Source organism: Gossypium hirsutum, chromosome A12, assembly GCF_007990345.1.
Source record: "Gossypium hirsutum isolate 1008001.06 chromosome A12, Gossypium_hirsutum_v2.1, whole genome shotgun sequence".
NCBI classification, from domain to species: Eukaryota; Viridiplantae; Streptophyta; class Magnoliopsida; order Malvales; family Malvaceae; genus Gossypium; species Gossypium hirsutum.
Window position 1 is genome coordinate 65,249,966 of NC_053435.1, and position 20,746 is coordinate 65,270,711.

Genomic DNA, 20,746 nt, shown 5'->3' on the forward strand with positions numbered 1-20,746 from the left:
GTGTTACATTTAATGGTATCAGAGCTACAGTTTAGTCGATTCTTAGACTAACATAGCATGTGTACGAGTCTAGATATACATGCCATACATATATTAAGATAGTGTGATGACTCCTGAAGATTTTAAAATGTGTTTTCATATAGTCAATGGATCCCGATAGAGTAGTGGCGGATGATGTAGAAAGTAACGCACTTGGTCCCGTTGAAGAGGCAGTGCCAGCTAAGAGTAGACCCAAAACTGTTATTAGAGGAGAAGGAGGCAGAGAAACCTTTCTCCATATGATGGACACTTGATATACGGAGATCCTTTGAACGAACCCAAATGCTCAACCCCCTCCACCCCCACCTATTCCTCAACCTATCCCTGTAGCACCTCAAGGTATGGACTTTGTGAGACTGAATAGACCTCCAGTGGATAAGATTCGAAAATAAGGAGCCGAAGAGTTCCGGGCTAATAAAGATGATGACCTTGAGAGGGCAGAGTTCTAGCTCGAGAATACCATTAGGGTGTTTGATGAGTTATCATGCACTCTTGAGGAATGCATGAAGTGTGTTGTGTCCCTCTTGAGAGACTCGGCCTACCAGTGGTGGAACACCCTTGTGTCGGTGGTACCAAGGGAGAGAGTTAATTGGGAGTTCTTTCAAGAATAATTTCATAAGAAGTACATTAGCCAAAGATTTATTGATCATAAAAGGAAGGAATTCCTCGAGTTAAAGCAGGGCCGAGTGACGGTAACAGAATATGAGTGTAAATTCGTGAGACTAAGCAAATGCGCTCGAGAGTGTGTATCGACTGAGGCCATCATGTGTAAAATATTTGAAGATGGATTAAACTAAGACATCCTATTGTTGGTGGGTGTACTTGAACTAAGAGAATTTGTTGTGCTCGTGAATAGAGCCTGTAAAGCCAAGGAATTAGCTAAAGAGAAGAGAAAAACATAATTAGAGTTTCGAGATTCAAAGAAGAGACAGATGGGTAAATCATTTCAGTCCTCAACTAAGAAACCAAAAGAGTTTAATACTCGATCGAGTGTTTCGGATGGGTTTTCAACCAGGAACCATGGGAAACAGAATTCGAGTCATCAGGCCCAGACAACCTCAATAGCGAGTGTGGGTAACGCTCGACCTAATAGATCTGAGTGCAAACATTGTGGCAGACGTCACCCCGATGAATGCTGGATGAATAACCGGGCATGTTTTAAGTGCAGTTCACATGACCATTTTATCAAGGATTGTCATGAAATGGTTGAAAAGGAAAATTTTCAAAGTGCGAGGTCGGGCAATACTGCTTTTAGAGGAAGACCACAGAAGAATTTGGGAAATGGAACGAGTAGTAAGGGTGCACTTAGAGAACCATCTGGGAGACCTGAGTGAAGAGCACCTGCAAGGACATATGTAACACCCCAAACCTGGCCCAGAGATCACGATCAGATCTAGCGATGTTACATTGAAGCGTTTTTCAAAATCTAAAACTCGTCATTTAAAAACCTCTTTTTTAACTAGACTTTTTATATAGTCTGAAAAGCCGATTTAAAGTCTTATTGCTAATTGATAATGTGGGACTTGTACTTTTAAAGGTTGCTTTTTATTAAACCGTTATTAATTTTGTAAACAGTTCATTATTTGCGGAAGCTTTGAAAATGAGTTAAGTATCTGTGGTGGTTTTCAAAGGTTTGACTTTTTGAAAACTCGTGTTTTTCCTACTGCTAGCAGTTGTAAATCACAAACAAATTTGAGTAAAATACCAAAATTAAAAATAAACCCAAGAGGCCTTATTACATAATGAAAAGCACGAATAAAACCTTAATTACAATATTAAAAGATAGCTAAGTCGAGTGGCCACTACTAAGTCCTCCGTCGCATCGATCCGCCTAAGTCTGAGGATTACCTGGACAATTAACAGATGGGTGAGTTCACGAAAACTCAATGTGTAATCCCATAATAGCAATCAATTAGAGTAAATACAATTTCGGCCTAAGCCGTTACAGTGTCAGTACAGTATGCAACCAGAATATCCTACCCAATCCAGCCTCTACACACCATCTCCGTACCAACCTTACACACCATATGGGGATAAAATCGACCCACCCATCCCTACACTCCAAGTAGCACCGGTTGCGGCACTATAATAGTATTTGCAGTAGAGCTGCCAATAATAGGCTTATAGCCTTTCAATATACTTCCTCCAAAATCATATATCCCACCACATGCAATGCAACATAATATAAATGTATATACAGTATAGATGGCATGCTCAAACAGTCATACATCACATAGGGGTATATCAGTCATTCACAAAAGTAAGGGTCCAGGTACACTTACCAGCCCAACAGTAGGTCCACAGTCGTCTTGGGCGACCTGTGCAACCTTAACAGTCAATTGGTGATAATGGGCCCGTGGCTCATATTACGGGCCCATGTGGCCCACACGCTCGTATGACCTACAAATCATAAAAATGGCTTTGGCCGTGTCGTTTACACAACCTAGCCCAATATTTAGCACCATTTTGTGCGATTTACCTGTGTGGGGCCCATAGGACCATTGGGCCCACTTGACCCCGTTCGGCCCAAAATAGCCCAATATCATTTCGACCCATGAAAATGCTCATGGTCATCACATTGACCCCAGGGCCATTTTTTGTTTCACGGCCTGCCATACGGGCGGCCACACGCCCGTGTGGTGTCGACAACCCACTTTTCGACTTTTCAACTTCTCAGCTTTTGCCGTTCCACATCTAATGGTAGTGTTACACACCTGTTGTGATGTCGTAGCTGAACCACTTATGAGATCGAGAACCTATGGTCAACTATAGCCCCTCATTAGACTAAATCCATCGTTATTCTAAACCACAATATTGAAAAGGTTTCGATTGATTCATTGACACTTACCAATCCAACAATTGCAGAACCTCACTAACTTAACATCCACGTACTGCTCCAAAACTTTGACCTTCATAAGAAACATTTGATCGACTGATAAGTATTTAAAATCCAATATTAAATACATCGCACTTAAAGCACTCACCCCAAAAGTGGATAGACCACTTGCAATGAGAAGAGTAATCGGCCTAAGCTTCTATAATAGAATCCACACTCTAGCATGATTTTGCAGATCATAAGTTGTTAGATGAAAAACATATATTCGGCACCAAAGAGAAAGAAAAGGGAAAGCCGAAACTTGATAGTAGAGCCAAAACAAATTCGGCTAGGAAAAGAAATAATAAAGCGATTGTAACACACACTTACCGATAAATCAAATTAATTTCGGCAACAGTCAATCAAGGAGATTCGACCAAAGTAAGAAGAACAAAAAGATTTGAGAGAGGGAGAGTATGTGTATTCAGCCCAGCAGAGAAAGGAAGAACAAAATCGAAAAAGAAGTATTCGGCTTCAGAGAAGAGGAGAAGAAGTAGAAGGAGGAGGTACTCAATCAGAACAATCGGGCTTCATTAATGTCAGATAATTGGTTTGAAGAAAAGAAAAGATGAAGAGAAAAGGTCACTAAGGTATTCTGCCAAAAAGAGAAATCAAGAGATTGAGAAAAGTTTATAGGATTATTCAACTAAAGAAGATAAAACAAAAGAAATGAAGTTGCCAACTTGAGATATTGAGAACGAAGTCGGCACTCAGTTAGCTAATACACAAATGGACACCCAAAACAGAACCAATTTCGACACCCATTTACTATAGCCTAATTTTTGACCAAATGAACTCATCAGATTCGGTCAGTCTTTAACACACTAAACACCTGCCAAACATTCCTATACTATCGAAACACTAAGTGCCAGGGTTCAAACCCGGTATGACTCTCCTCCAAATTCGAAGTTACTAGATTTCCTCTTTAATTTCCTCCTGAAAACCCTCCTGCTCACAAACCTCAACAATTGAAAATCCCCCTTTTTACTCCTCAAATTCAGCTAACAACAACCCTATTCAAACTCATTCAAACTCCTCGGTGTTTCGGTCAAACACAACTTCCTCCTATGGCCACCAGTAAAAATAATCTTTATTTACACAAGCAGGGATTCGAACCTCAAACCACTAGCTCAGGGTCCAGAATACATCGCTCACCCAGCTCAATCCAACATGAAGGACTACGGCACCTAGGACTATATAGTGTTTCATAAGGTGCCGTCTGTATGCTAGACTGGTAGATATTGTTGTAAGCAAACTCTGCTAGTGGCAAGTAATCCTCCCAACTGCTTTGGAAGTCAATCACACAACTCCTTAACATGTCCTGCAGTATCTGAATTACCCTCTTTGACTTACCATCTGTCTGAGGATGGAGCACAGTACTGAAGTCCAACAGTGTACACAGAGCTTCATGTAACTTCTTCCAGAACTAAAACATGAAGCGAGGATCTCTGTCAGATATTATGGAAACTGGTACCCTATGCAGTCTCATTATCTCGGATACTTACAGCTTAGCCAGTTTCTGTAACGAATAATCATTGCGAATCGGTATGAAATGGGCAGATTTGGTCAACCAATCCACGATGACCCATTTCGAATCATTCTTAATAGGCGTTAAGGGTAGCCCACTCAAAAAGTCCATAGTTACTCTTTCCCACTTCCACGGTGGAATCTTAACTGGCTGAAGCAACCCAGAAGGCAACTGATGTTCTGCTTTAACCTGCTGGTAAGTCAAACATTTCCTCACAAAGTCGGTAACCTCATTCTTAAGACCTGGCCACCAATATAACTCACGAAGATCTCTTTACATCTTATTTCCACCTGGGTGTATAGCATATGGGCTACTATGCGCCTCTCGCAGTATAGACTGCCTCAAATCAGTATCCTTAGGTACATAAATTCTACCTCGAAACTAGAGTACCCCTTCACTGTTCAGCCCAAAATCTATAGTATTACCATTTTTGACCTAACGGAATCGAAGACCGAATGACTCTTCCTCCAACTATTTATTCTTAATCTGTTCAATCCACAACGGTCTCACTTGGAGCTCTGCCAACAAAATCCCGTCGTCAAATAAACTAAGGAGAGCAAACATCACCCTCAGATCAGTCATGGCTCTACCACTCAACGCGTCAGCCACCACATTGGCTTTCTTAAGATGGTATTCGATCGTACAGTCATAGTCTTTAGGCAGCTCAATCCATCTATGCTACCTAAGATTTAACTTTTGAGTGAGGAGGTACTTGAGGATTTTGTAATCCGTGTAGATGATACACTTCTCACCGTACAAGTAATGCCTCCAGATTTTTAGTGGGAATACCACCGTAGCTAACTCCAAGTCATGTTTCAGGTAATTCGCCTCACGAGTCTTAAGTTGTCGAGACGCATACACTACCACCTTACCCTTTTACATCAACACACATCCCAAACTGACATGTGATGTATTGCTGTACACGGTGAACTCCTTCCCAGACTTTGGCTGTATTAAGACAGGGGCCTCTGTCAGATTTTCTTAAGCTTATCAAAGCTCTCTTGCTGCAAATCAGTCCAGTTAAATGGCATACCCTTACGTAGCATCTTGGTTAAGGGCGCGACAATCAGTGAAAACCTCTCTACAAAGTGTCTATAGTACCCCGCCAATCCTAGGAAACTGCGAACCTCAGATACCGTCTTAAGTGGCTTCCAGTCCAACACTGCCTCAATCTTTCAAGGATCAACCCTAATCCCCTTAGCAGATACCACATGACCAAGAAGCGTTACCTCATGTAACCAGAATTCACACTTCCTGAACTTGGCGTAAGTTGTTTCTCCCCCAAAATTTGCAGAACTACTCGGAGATGTTTATCATGTTCATCGTCAGTCCTCGAATACACCAGTATGTCATCGATAAATACTACAAAAAATCGATCTAGATAAGGCTGAAACACTCGGTTCATCAGACCCATGAAAGCTGCCAGTGCATTTTTCAATCCAAATGGCATTACTAGGAATTCGTAATGACCATAACGAGTCCTAAATGCCATCTTGTGCACATCGGCCTCTTTAACCCTCAGTTGATGATACCCCGATCGAAGATCTATTTTGGAGAATACCGACGCTCCTCGCAGTTCGTTAAACAGATCATCAATCCTTGGCAGAGGGTACTTGTTCCTATAATTGATGCACATTCTCATGGATCCATCCTTCTTTTTCACGAACAAGATTAGTTCCTCACGGAGACACATTAGGTCGGATGAACCCACAGGCCAGTAGCTCTTGAATCTAAGCCTTAAACTCCACAAGCTCTTTCGGTGCCATCCTATAAGGGGCAATGGACACCAGAGCTGTACCAGGAAGGAGCTCAATCCCAAACTCAACTTCACGTTCTAGAGGTAACCCAAGTAGCTCTTTAGTAAAGACGTTCAGAAAATCCTTAATTGTTCTGATATCCTTTACCAAAGAATCCCCAACATTTGAAACACTGATGTATGCCAATAACACCTTACAACCCTTGCGTACCAACTTGTCGACCCTTAACACTGAAATCACATTCTACAAATAGTTTTGGCATTCTCCAATGACAACTACCTCGTTGTCATCATCAGTTCTCAGTTTCATCCTTTTAGTTGCACAATCCAAACTCGCTTGGTGTTTGACCAGCCAATCCATCCCTAGTATTAGGTCAAATTCTACGAAAGGCAATTCTATAAGATCATTCGGAAAGACGAATCCTTGCATCTCTAAGGGAACATCTTTAAACATCTTGTTTACCAGGACAGACTACCCTAACGGACTTAATACAGTAATCTCGCTCGAAGAACTCTCAATCATAACCCCCAAGTTTTCAGTAATTGAGTAGGCAACATAGAAATGAGCAGATCCTATTTCTATCAATGCAATGTAAGGTACATTGTAAATAAAGAACGTACCCGTGATGACGTCATGAGCGTCTGCCTCCTCTCAGCGACGAGCAGCATGCATTATAGCTAACTACCTCACTTTAGCCTGACCAGCTCCTCGGGCCGGTGCTCTCTGACCATGGCCTATACTATTTCCATATCTGGCCAGTCCATGGCCTGTCGGTAGCTGCTAAAAAACCCTCTGAGGTGCATTACCAAAACTAGTAGCTAGCACCTGATCCGTCCTCCACAGACAATCTCTGATACGGTGCTCCATAGAACCACACCTCAAACAAGCCCCAGTCCATTTCCAGCATTCGCCCTGATGGCATCTCCCACATTCAGCACAAAACTACGGTCCAGTAGTAGTAGCAGGGGCCCAATTCTGATCGGCACATCAACTCTAGCCTTTTTCCTAGGCCTCTGAAATGAATTTGAGGGCTCAGCATCCTTCTTACCTCTGCCTTTCTCTCTGTTTTGGTGCTCAATGCGCTTTACTTCCTCAGTGATCTTCACACTATCAACTAGTGCTACAAAATCTCACTCCCTTTGAGGAGCCATCAGAACCCTTAAGCCATCCCTGTGGCCATCCTCAAAACGAACACAACACTCATATTCAGTTGCCACCATCCCGCATGCATAGGGCTTAGTCGTAAAAATTCAGCCTCATATTCAACCACTGCCCTATCTCCCTGAGTTAAATTCAGAAATTCCCTCCTACGGGTATCTACATGACTGGCACCCACATACTTAGCCTGGAAAGTAGTCTTGAAAAACTCCCAGGTTAATCAATTGGCTTGAGTGCCCTCTTTGATAGTAAGCCACCACTGGTAGGCCTTATCTCTCAACAGTGATACTGCACCCTTTAGTTTCTATTCGGGGGTACAGTCGAGGTCATCCATGATCCCCTCTATGGCCTCAATCCAATATTCAGTCACATTAGAGGCCACTCCAGCAATACCCCTGAATATCTCAGCGCCATTAGACCGGAGTCGTTCTGTAACTGACCCACGACCTACTATACCAGTACTAGGCCTAACAACCCTTTCCAGAATCCTCAACATCTCTTGGGACAGTGCGTCGTACCCAACAGCTCAATTTTGAGACCCTATCTCAGTCATAGGTGAAGATGATACCTCTCTAGCTTCCTCATTAGGCTAATGTCCAGATGACGAAGACCCGGCCCGAGCACCTCCACGAACTCTTCTGTGGCCTCTTCCACGAGTACCTCTGGTGCTCAATATCAAATGTGCTTAGTCTGTATTAACAGTTTTATGCCAGTCAGTTTATTGTTCCAGTGCTTATTACAGATATTTTATGAACAATATTATCTCAGAGTTTGTTTTCACAGTTCGCAGTCTTACTACGGTTTGTAGTTTACTCTAACTAGAGAGTTTCAGTACAATTTTACTACTTAAAGTAGTCTCAGTAATAACATTTCAATATAATCCTTTTAGTATAAACAATCAAAAGACTTTAAACTATTTGAAACAATTTTGTTAAAATTTCCACGTTTTTTACAAAAGCCCAAATCCACAGTCAAGTTTTACAACCTGGCTCTGATACCACTAAATGTAACACCCCAAACTCGGCCCAGACGTCACGATCGAATCTAATGATGTCACATTGAAGTGTTTTTCGAAATCTAAAACTCGTCGTTTAAAACCCCCTTCTTTAACTAGACTCTTTGTATAGTTTGAAAAGCCGATTTAAACTCTTATTACTCATTAATAATGTGGGATTTGTACTTTTAAAGGTTGCTTTTATTAAAACATTATTAATTTTGTAAACAGTTTGTTATTCGTGGAAGCTTTAAAAATGAGTTAGTATCTGTTTTGGTTTTGAAAATGTTTGACTTTTTGAAAACTCGTGTTTTTCCTACAGCTAGCAGTTGTAAATCACAAACAAATTTGAGTCAAATACCAAAATTAAAAATAAACCCGAGAGGCCTTATTACATAATGAAAAGCCCAAATAAAACCTTAAGTATAATATTAAAAGATAGCTAAGTCGAGTGGCCACCACTGAGTCCTCCGTCGCATCGATCCGCCTAAGTCTGGGGATTACCTGTACAGTTAGCAGATGGGTGAGTTCAGGAAAACTCAATGTGTAATCCCATAATAGCAATCAATTAGAGTAAATATAATTTGGGCCTAATACATTTCAGTTTCAGTTAGGGCCTTAGCCCATTTCAGTAATAGTAGTAGTCTGGGCCTGAGCCCATTTCAGTAACAGTATTAGTGGGGCCTAAGCCCATTACAATGTCAGTACAGTATGCAATCAGATAATCCTACCTAATCCAGCCTCTACAAACCATCTCCGTACCAATCTTACACACCATGTGGGGATAAAATCGACCCACCCATCCCTACACTCCAAGCAGCACCGGTTGCGGCACTATAATAGTATTTGCAGTAGAGCTACCAGTAATAGGCTTATAGCCTTTCAGTACACTTTCTCCAAAATCATATATCCCACCTCATGCAATGCAACATAATATAAAAGTATATACAGTACAGATGGCATGCTCAAACAGTCATACATCACATAAGGGCATATTAGTCATTCACAAAAGTAAGGATCCAAGTACACTTACCGGCCCAACAGTAGGCCCACAGTCGTCTTAGACGACCCGTGCAACCCTAACAGTCAATCGATGATAATGGTCCCATGGCTCATTTTACAGGCCCATGTGGCCCACACACTCGTATCACCCATAAAGCATAAAAATGGCTTCAGCCGTGTCATTTACACAGCCTAGCCCAATATTTTGCACATTTTTGTGCGATTTACCAGTGTGGGGCTCATAGGCCCATTAGGCCCACATGGCCCCGTTTGGCCCAAAATGGCCCAATATCAATTCAGCCCGTGAAAATGCTCATGGCCATCACATCGACCCCACGACCATGTTTTGTTACACAACATGCCACACGGGCAGGCACACGCCCGTGTGGTGTCGACCGCCCACTTGTTAGCTTTTCGGCTTTTTAGCTTTTATCGTTCCACATCTAATGGTAGTGTGTGTTGTGATATCGTAGCTGAACCCTTTCTGAGATCGGGAACCTATAGTCAACCACAACCCCTCATTAGACTAAATCCATCATTAATCTAAACCACAATATCGGAAAGGATTCAATTGATTCACTGACACTTACCAATCCAACAATCGCAGAACCCCACTAACTTAACATCCACGTACTGCTCCAAAACTTTGACCTTCATAAGAAACATTTGATCGATTGATAAGTATTTAAAATCCAATATGAAATACATCGCACTTAAAGCACTCACCCCAAAAGTGGATAGACCACTTGCAGTGAGTAGAGTAATCGGCCTAAGCTTCCACAATAGAATCCATACTTCTAGCATGGTTTGGCATATCATAAGTTGTTAGATGAAAAACATACATTCGGCCCCAAAGAGAAAGAAAAGGGAAAACAAAACTTCATAGTAGAGCCAAAAGAAATTCGGCTAGGAAAAGAAATAATAAAGTAATTGTAACACACACTTACCAATAAATCAAATAAAATTCGGCAACAGTCAATCAAGAAAATTCGGCCCAAGTAAGAAGAACAAAAAGATTTGAGAAAGGGAGAGTATGTGTATTCAACCCAGCAGAGAAAGGAAGAACGAAATCAGAAAAGAAGTATTCGGCTTCAGAGAAGAGGAGAAGAAGAAGAAGGAGGAGGTACTCAATCGGAAAAATCGACCTTCACTAATGTCAGATAATCGGTTTGAAGAAAAGAAAAGATAAAGAAAAAAGGTCACTAAGGTATTCTGCCAAAAAGAGAAATCAAGAGATTCAGAAAATTTTACTGGAGTATTCGGCTAAAGCAAATAAAACAAAAGAAATAAAGCTGCCAACCCGAGATATTGAGAACGAAGTCGACACTCAGTTAGCTAATACACAAATGGACACCCAAAATAGAACCAATTTTGGCACCCATTTACTATAGCCGAATTTTTGACCAAATGAACTCATCAGATTCGGTCAGCCTTCAACACACTAAACACGTCCCCAACATTCTTACAAAGCCGAAACACTAAGTGCCAGGGTTCAAACCCGACATGACTCTCCTCTAAATTCGAACTTGCTCAATTTCCTCTTGAAAACCCTTCTGCTCACAAGCCTCAACAACCAAAAATCCCCATTTTTACTCCTCAAATTCAGCTAACAACAACCCTATTCAAACTCATTCAAACTCCTCGGTGTTTCGGTCAAACACAACTTCCTCCCATGGCCATCAGTAAAAATAATCTCAATTTGCACAAGTAGGAATTCAAGCCTTAAACCACTGACACACTCCACATGCCACTATCCACTAGACTAGCAAGCTCATTCTGTCATGTTTTTACCAAAATAAACTTATAACCCTATTGGCCAAAGATAGGGGTTTTATCCTTAAAAAGCAAATTTTTTGTGGAAGCCAAGGCTTGAACCCATGACTTCCCAGACACTTCCAGAGCACACAACCACTAAGCTAGACATACTTTCACATCACAAAGACACATAAAATTTTTTATCAGGGATTTGGGGATTTAGGGCGTTACAACTTACGCCATTTGCGCTCGCGAAGAGGCTTCATCCCCAAATGTGATATACTGGTACTTTTTCTCTCTATGATACTTCTTTTGTTGCTTTGATTAATTTGGATCTACCCATTCGTATGTATGTGTGAAATTGGCTTCTAGTATCAATATGCCTGTAGAATCTACAACATTTGTGGTAAAAGTGTCAAACCCTCTTAGTAAGCATGTGATAGTTGACCAAGTATGTAGGAATTTCCCTTTAATGATTAGAGGTCATTATTTTTCGGCTAATCTCATGCTTTTTCCATTTGATGAATTTGATATAATACTTGGTATGGATTGGTTGACCATGCATGATGTAGTGGTAGACTGTGGAAAGAAGATTATTGAGTTGAAATGTGAAAGTGGTGATATCCTTTGGGTAGAATCAGATGAATCGTATAGCTTGCCTGTAGTAATTTCTTCTATGACTACTCAGAGATATATGAGAAAAGGTTGTGAAGCATATCTTGCATTTGTGTTGAATACGAAGGAGTCTGAGTTGAAAATTGAGTCAGTACCGGTAGTATGTGAATATCCAGATGTATTTCCGAAAGAGTTGCGCAGATTGCCTCCAATTAGGGAAGTTGAGTTTGGCATCGAATTAGTTTCGAGCACTGTACCTATTTTGATTACTCCATATAAGATGGCTTCAATGGAGTTAAAGGAGTTGAAAGTTCAGTCACAAGAGTTCACGGACAAAGGTTTCGTGAGACCCAGTTATTTTTTATGGGACGCACCGGTGCTATTTTTGAAAAAGAAAGATGGTTTGATAAGATTGTGCATTGACTACAGATAGCTCAATAAGGTAACCATAAAGAACAAGTACCCCTTACCAAGAATTGATGACTTTTTTGACCAATTGAAGGGGCCACAGTATTTTTGAAGATAGACTTAAGGTCCGGTTACTACCGGTTGAGAGTTAAAGATTCAGATGTACCGAAGACTGCATTTTAGACGAGGTATGGCCACTACAAATTTTTGGTTACTCCTTTTGGTTTAACAAATATGCCCACTATATTTATGGATTTAATGAATCATATTTTTCGACCATATCTAGATAAATTTGTCATTATTTTTATTGATGATATCCTGATTTATTCTCGTGATGAGACTGAGCATGCCGAACACTTGATAACAGTTCTGCAAACCTTGAGAGACAAATAGTTGTATGCTAAGTTTAGTACAAGTGAGTTTTGGATACAAGAAGTCGAATTCTTGGGGCATATTGTTTAGGGTGATGGCATCCGAGTCGATCCGAGTAAGGTTTTGGCTATTATTGAATGGAAATCGATGAGAAATGTGTTAGAGGTTAGAAGCTTTCTAGACTTAGCTGGTTACTACAGATGGTTTGTTAAAGGATTTTCCATAATTGCTATTCTGATGACGAGACTGTTACAGAAGGATGTTAAATTTGAACGGACAGAAAAATGCCAACAGAGTTTTGAAAAGCTAAAGGTATTGTTGACTGAGGCTCCAATTTTAGTACAACCTGATCCGGGAAAGGAATTTGTGGTGTATAGTGATGCATCCATAAATGGATTGGGTTGTGTGCTTATGCAAGAAGGTAAGGTAATAGCTTATGCCTTGAGGTAGCTGAAACCGCACGAGAAGAATTATCCAGCACACGATTTGGAGTTGGCTACCATTGTGTTTGTGTTGAAGATTAGGAGATATCATTTGTATGGTGAGAAATTTCGGGTGTATACTGACCATAAAAGTCTGAAGTATTTGATGACTCAAAAGGACTTGAACCTACGGCAACAGAGATAGTTAAAGTTGATAAAAGACTATGAGCTAGTGATTGATTATCACTCGGGAAAGGCGAATGTGGTCGTTGATGCCTTGAGTAGGAAATCCTTGTTCGCCAAAAGATATTTATGAAGCTCAACAAAGTGACAGTGAATTGCAAGCCAAAATTGTCCAATGTGAATCGGATATAGAATCAGGTTTTCAAATTAGTTTCGATGGTTGCTTAATGTTTCGAGATAGGATTTGTATTCCTAAGAATAATGAGTTGATTCAGAAGATTTTGCATGAGGCCCATAGTAGTTGTTTGTCTATGCACCCGGTAGTACGAAAATGTACAATGGTTTGAAGAAATTTTATTGGTGCCCAAGTATGGAAAGAGATATTTTTGAGTTTGTTTCGAGATGCCTGATTTGTCAACAAGTAAAAGCTAAACACCAAGTACTTTTAGTTTTACTTCATCCTATCATGGTTCCTGAGCGGAAATGAGACCGTATTACTATGGATTTTGTGATGGATTTGCCTTTGACACAAAGAAAGAAAGATGTCATATGGGTTGTGGTTGGCAAATTGACTAAATCGACTCATTTTATACCGATACGCATCGACTATTCACTTGACAAGCTAGCCGAGTTGTATATTTCTAAAATAGTGAGGTTACATGGAGTGCCTTCATCGGTTATATTGGATAGAGATCCGAGGTTCACTTTGCAATTTTGGAAGAAGTTGCAAGAGGCTTTAGGTACAAAATTAAATTTTAGTATCGCTTTCTATCCACAAACCGACGGTCAGTCTGAGTGAGTAATTCGGATCCTTGAAGATATGTTACGATGTTATGTCCTTGAGTTCCAAGGTAATTGGGAAAAGTATTTACCGTTAGTAGAATTTGCCTACAATAACAGTTTTCTGTCGAGTTTGAAAATGGCGCTTTATGAGGCATTGTATGGGCGTAAGTGTCGAACGCCTTTGAATTGGACCGAACTCAGAGAGAATCAGATTTATGGAGTTGAATTGGTTAAAGAAACCGAAGAAAGGTAAAAGTGATTCGAGCTTGTCTAAAAGTAGCTTCGGATAGACAAAAATCGTACGCAGATTTGAAATGGAAAGAAATTGAGTTTCAAGTCGGTGATGAAGTACTTTTGAAAGTTTCCCCATGGAAAAATTTTTTTAGGTTTGGTAAGAAAGGCAAATTAAGCTCACACTTCATTGGACCATATGAGATTACAGAGAGAGTAGGGCCAGTTGCCTATCGGTCAGCCTTACCATCTGAATTGGAAAAGATTCGTGATGTGTTCCATGTGTCTATGTTGCACTGACATCGATTCGATCCTTCGCACGTGATTTCACCAACAAAGGTTGAGATCTGACCTGATATGACTTATGATGAAGAGCCGATTAAAATTTTGGCTCGGAAGGTCAAAAAGTTGAGAAACAAAAATATTACCCTTGTGAAAGTTTTATGGCAAAGACATGGGGTTGAAGAAGCTACATGGGAGACCAAGGAAAACATGAGAAACCAATACCTGAATCTTTTCACCGGTAAGATTTTCGGGGATGAAAATCCCTAAGGGGGAGAATTGTAACATCCTGAATTAGGGCCTAGTGGAAATAGTGGTTTTGAGACCACAAATTTGAAATACAAATAATTATTTTATGATTCTCATGAGGTCTATGATATGATTGCATGCTTGTGTGCAAGTTTCATGAAGAAATTCGATGCATAAAATGTCCAATTGAACTTTAGGGACGAAATTGAATAGGATGCAAAACTTGTGTTCTAGAAGCTTTTAGCATGAAATTGCTTTAGATTATAAATTATAAGGTCTTAATTAGAAATTCAACCAATTTTTAAAAGTTTGGACAAAAATGGACATGTGTGGGAAAAATATTAAAGAAAGACCCTAAGGGCATTTTGGTCATTTGGTAATTTAAAGAATAAAAAGGGAAAATCAAAGCAAAAATATGCTCATCTTCTTCTTGCTTGGCCTACACTCTCAAGACACCATAGCTAGGGTTTTGTTCAACTTTCAAGCTTGATTGTAAGTACTCTCGAGCCTCGCATTTAATGTTCTTTACAGTTTTGAAGTCCTCGTAGCTTGATTTACCTATTTCCACCTTTATTATGAAGTAGGGTTTATGTATGAAAATTTACCCATGTGTGACATGCATGTATTTTGATGATTTTTGGAAAAATATGAGAGTTTAGTGTGTGATAAACATCTTCTACTAGGTGATTTTTCATGAAAACACCTAAAAAGGATCTTTTTGGTAAAAGTTTTAAAATAAGTGGTTAAAAATCTAATTTGAAAAAAAATGTGGGCTGATATGAGTGTGTTATTAGTTCGGCTAGGCTTGGGTATCAAAGATAATGAACATATTTCATTTTACGAGTTTAGGGACTAGGTTCTAATTATGTAGAAGTTTAGGGGAAAAATTGTAATTTATGGATTACTATGAACAATGTGATGATTAAATTAGCTGAATTTGCTATTATAGATCAAGAAAAATGGAGTCTGGACTTAGACCATGGAAAGAACAAGATTTTGGACTAAATAGTATAAATTATGTACCGAGGTAAGTTCATGTGTAAATAATGCAATGATATATCATGTTTTTAATATTTTGTTAATGTATGAGTTTATATGATTACTTATTATGTCAAGTGTATGGATGATGTTGTAACCTATGAGCACGAGATTATGAATGAATTCGACAAACATGAGATGTCGAGAAAATCCTGTTTGAACCTTAGGAATAGTTTAGGATACAATGTGACATGTCTCTAGGAACTGTGTGGATATGAGCTCATGAATATGTGTGTATATGTGAATGTGAATCCTGGTGCTGGTCTTGTACATCCTACCGGTGAATGGGTAGCCTAGCATGTGTTGCGGGTACCTGTCAGCTTGTGTGAGCAGCCCAAGTAGTTACGTCCTGACTGTCAGCTTGTGTGAGCAGGCCCATGAGTAGCTCGTGAGCGAGCAAATTGCGATTATGATATGAGGTAGCATGTAGCTATATTTGATGCACTATGTGCAAGTCTTCCGCGTATCCAATAATATTCTGAGTGTTCAACGGGTAAACTTGTGAATTAATCAAGTAAATCAATGAAGAGAGAATATGGCAGTGTGATTTGAGTTAGTACAGGTATGTATGATAAACTCATTTGAATGAGCTTGATATGTGATGAATGTTTAGTAAGATTGAAAACGTATAATTTATGTTTACAAATTTGAGTTATATCTATGAATTCATGATAACACTTAAGTAAAGCTAGGTTATGTCATAAATGTGTATATATATATGATCATGTTGCTATTTATTTGCATGTGACCTTACGAAGTTTTATGCTTACTCCCCTCCCTTTCTTACTTTCTTATAGTATCGCCAAGCCAACTCGGGGATCGAAGGACATCGGAGGTCCGATCACACTATCAACTGGACATTTGAGGTATAGTTAGTCTCAATACTTTGGGTATGGTATGTATAAGGACTTGGTCTTTTTGTTATATGTCATATTGGTCTAGTCAAATGTGCTGGCTTATGGAAATATTTACAACATGTTTGGTTCAGTGTATTACCTAATACAATACAGGCCGAATACGCGCGTATTACATGACGCCTCTAATCCGGCGTTTGGTTCGCTGTAATAGGCATTACGGGCGTAAACCAATCCCGACCTAATCCCCTTTTTCGCTGCTTTTGTAATCCCTTCCCAAATCCCTGTAATACCTATTACGTCCGCCTTCCGTCCCCTGCTCTCTGTTTTACCCTCCCTCCCTACCCGACCCTCTCCTATTCTGTCCTCAAAATTTCTCCTTCCATCTCCCACCGTTTTTGTTTATTATTCTGTCCTCATCGTTTCTTCAGTCTCTGTCTCCTCCCATTTCCTCCCAACCCTATCTGCAACTCTCTACTGCTCTTCAATATTTTCACAAAATTGGAAATACCTGATAGCTGAATCCATTGAAAAAAGAGTGAAGCGTTTTTCGGGTCATCATCTTTAATCCAATATCGGGTGAGTTTTATTTCGGACCGAAATTAATCTGCCAATTCTTTTGTTCGACAATCTTTTATCAAATATTTTTGCATGGTTATGAATCTTTAGTCTTCAGTAGTTTCTGTTGAAATTGCTATTTTATTTTATGAAATTGTTGCTGATTTCATTGGAATTATTGTATAATTGCACTTGTGGCTTTTTATTCTTCAGTAGTTTAATGCTGATTTCATGGTTATGAATCTTTTACTCTTCTGTAGTTTTAGTTAACGAAAGTTTTTCTGGGTTTAATATCCCTTGCTTTCTGATGGTGATTTCATATAAATTATGTGCGGTGTAATTTATAAATCCTGATTTTTGAAAGAGCAACATCAAAAAGTTTAAAGCATATACTTCTTTCAGTAAATCATATTTCCATTTTCGTATGACAAATTTTACATTTTGCTGTATAAAATTCATTACAAGATGAAGAAAAGTTTGGAGGTTTTGTTCTATATTCTTAGGTTCCAAGATTAACTAGAAGCAGCAACAGGGTTTTTGGATTAGTTTATCTTATTTCTCATTTTGTTTCTTCCAACTAAGCTTGTCTTTGTTTCTAAGTTTAGCTTCGGTGTATTGGTATTATAGGGAAGAATTTGGATGACAAGGGCGTCGAGGCTGCGGTCTTCAGTTTGGAAAGTCAGCCATAAGCATCCAGGTTCACCTCTGTAAATGTTAGTATCTTCATCACCTTGTAAGTGATAATTTCCTAATTGTTTGAAATTTGCTGTTTGCTGTGGTGGGTCTTTTATCAGGTTATAATGCGAGTGATTCAGATTCGGATGAAATCAAGGGTGATTCGTGAGTTTAACATACTTGGTCTCTGCATTTCGAACATTTAGAATCGTGAGTGCCTTATTGCTCTGCTCTGATCTTCGTTTCATTAATTTGTGTTCTTCACTGCTGTGAATGTTGTATAAGAATAATCCTATAAGATTTAGAGGTGTGAGTGCCTCATTGCTCGACTTTGGTCTTCATTTGTGTAGCTCACATTTTTCACTGCGCTGAAGATTGTATAAAGAATAGTCATAAGTTCTGTTGCTGCTAGTTTGGTCACACAATTAAGTCTCTATCCCTGACTTTTGGGTGTGTATTTGACCAGAGAGTGCTGAAGTTGCACATTTTATATTCTTAGGTTTAGGACTCGGTCCTGTTATGTAATCATTGAGCATGGATAATTTATAATCTAGTTATTTCATATTATTTGCTACAAATTCACCCAAATCTGCACATGTTCTGTGATGAAACTATTTATATCGTAGGTTTGGACTATGGTCAGTCTAGACTATTTTCGTACCTAAATTCATATTCTTCTGTTAGATGATGTTTGTTTTATGTCATTCAGGGACGTTGGTTCTTGTGCTTGAGCCAGCCATGGATTAACTGTTATTTTTCCCCTTATCCCACTCATAGGACACTTTACTAGGCCTGATATGAATAGCACTTGTTTAATGGGATTTACTTGACTAAAGATGAATGGCAAGAGCCTCCATTACTTGACTTGTTTAATGAGCAAACATCTATCCTCATTCTAATTCCTTTTGAGGAATGTAGGGAAAGGGGAATGATGGGTTTTAATTGTGATAAGTCAAGCTGAGCTCTTTCATATACTTGTATTTTGCTCATTTACAAGCTAGATCAAGTAGGCTTACTATACTAAATAGCTTGACTTCATGCATTAGTGATCTCAAATAATGAGGTGAGAACTAATTACAAATAATGAGGGAAATGAGGAGGTTGTTCTGTGCTTTGATATACTATATTTAGCTATAGCATAAATATTTTCCCCAAAAAAAAAAGGTTGATCCGAGCACTTTTCTCATTACAGGTAACATTTTTCCAACACTTCCACATCGCAGTCGTCCCAGATTTGAGCATTACAGGTTAGTATTGATGTAGCAGGTTCTGTTGTTTCCCAAATGAATATGGTTTTGTTTGTATGTTTGTAATGCTCATTAAAGCTTTTGTTCGTATGGTTATGGTTATTGTTGCATGACCACTGTTCTTTTTGAATTTATCAGCCAAGTTATATGTTTTTACTATTAGGTAACATTTTTTTAAAGAGCATTATGCCTACAAATAATGGGCTTCAAATCACAATTATTTGTACATGTAAATACAATATTGTTAATAATAAATTTGTACATGTAAATGAGATAAAAGTTATATATTTTTTATGAAATTATATTACCATATAAATGCTCATGGATTATAATTAACCTTTTATGCACGCAATACATGTTATTTAAAACAAATGTTAATTGATTCAAACATTATTTTTCCCCTATAATGGAAATAATGTTATCTTAATTATAAAAATGGATAAATGGACTGAAATTTATTATTGTCTAATTCTATCTTAGATTTTAAGTCAATTACATTATACATAAAATATTCCTCATTCATAATATGATTTCCCTATAATACATAAATTATAATTGTGAAAGTGTAAGGAAGTTTTTAAAATTAACGTATATATAATATGATAAATAAAATTATACAAATTTTACTTAAAAAGTCAAATTTGGCTGTTAAATTAATAAATTCTATAGAATTCTGAAATTTTAATAATAATAATTTTTTGATGAAAAAATGCTAAACATGTATTTTAAACTTGATACTAGAAAGATAAGTAACAATTCTTGTAAAAAATAAGTCCTCTTCAAAGTTATATATATTTTTACAAAATGAAATTACCATTTAAAATGTTATAAAAGTTATAAAACTTCAATTTCATTATTAAACCAAATCCTCATTCTTCATTTTACTTATTTTGAAATAAGAAAACCTTAATTAAACTAATCATCAGTAATTAAATATACTCTTTCATTATTATTTGGGTGATTGATAAAGAAATGAAATTAAAGTTGCAACGATATCATTTAGTAGATAATTTTTTGCTTCGTGTGTTCTAAATTTGTGCTGTTTATTTTTATTTGATAATGTGTAATTGCAACTTCAATTCTTTGATAGTGTGTTCTAATTTTAAAATGTTGCAGTAATGGCTCGTCTGCCTTTAATTGCACAAAGTGTGAGGCGTAAAAGGATTAGTATTGCTGTGACAATATGGTTGGAAATCTGTAGAATCGTGATTTGGTTCTTATTTAGAATGGGTGCCAGCCTTAGCCTACATAGACCAAGGATTAGGTCCTATACCGTAGATTTTTATGCAAAACGGGATTATGTGAATAGGCTTGTATATGCTAGTGACGAGACCTGTATTGAACAAGTTAGGATGAATAGAGCTGCCTTTTTTAAATTATGTGAGATGTTAGAATCGATAGGGGGATTGAAGTCGACAAGGTTCATGCTTGTTGACGAGCAAGTAGCAATGTTTTTACATATCATCTCCCATCACCTGAAAAATCGAGTTATCAAGCATCACTTTAGAAGGTCCGGGGAAACTGTTAGCAGAGCATTTCATAGTGTTTTAAATGCTGTCATACGCTTGCAAGATGTGTTATTTAAAAACCCGGAGCCAATTACAGCCGATTCTTCTGACACAAGGTGGAAATGGTTTAAGGTATAGGACTAAGTTTTATATATAGCTTCAACAACATTTACTTGATTTAGATTTAAATTAGTATTCTAACTCAAGGTTTTA

The 20,746-nt window shown here is 38.4% G+C and overlaps 2 long non-coding RNA genes across 2 annotated transcripts; one reads left to right on the forward strand and one right to left on the reverse strand.

Moving 5' to 3' along the window:
• Nucleotides 1-886: 886 nt before the first annotated feature.
• Nucleotides 887-19,108, reverse strand: LOC121211333 (uncharacterized). Its single transcript, XR_005906647.1, has 3 exons — nucleotides 18,969-19,108; nucleotides 6,668-6,670; nucleotides 887-898 (listed from the first exon to the last, which is right to left on the reverse strand). It is a non-coding gene; the product is annotated as an uncharacterized lncRNA (long non-coding RNA).
• Nucleotides 17,658-18,358, forward strand: LOC107934312 (uncharacterized). Its single transcript, XR_001693867.2, has 2 exons — nucleotides 17,658-17,800; nucleotides 17,898-18,358. It is a non-coding gene; the product is annotated as an uncharacterized lncRNA (long non-coding RNA).
• Nucleotides 19,109-20,746: the final 1,638 nt, after the last annotated feature.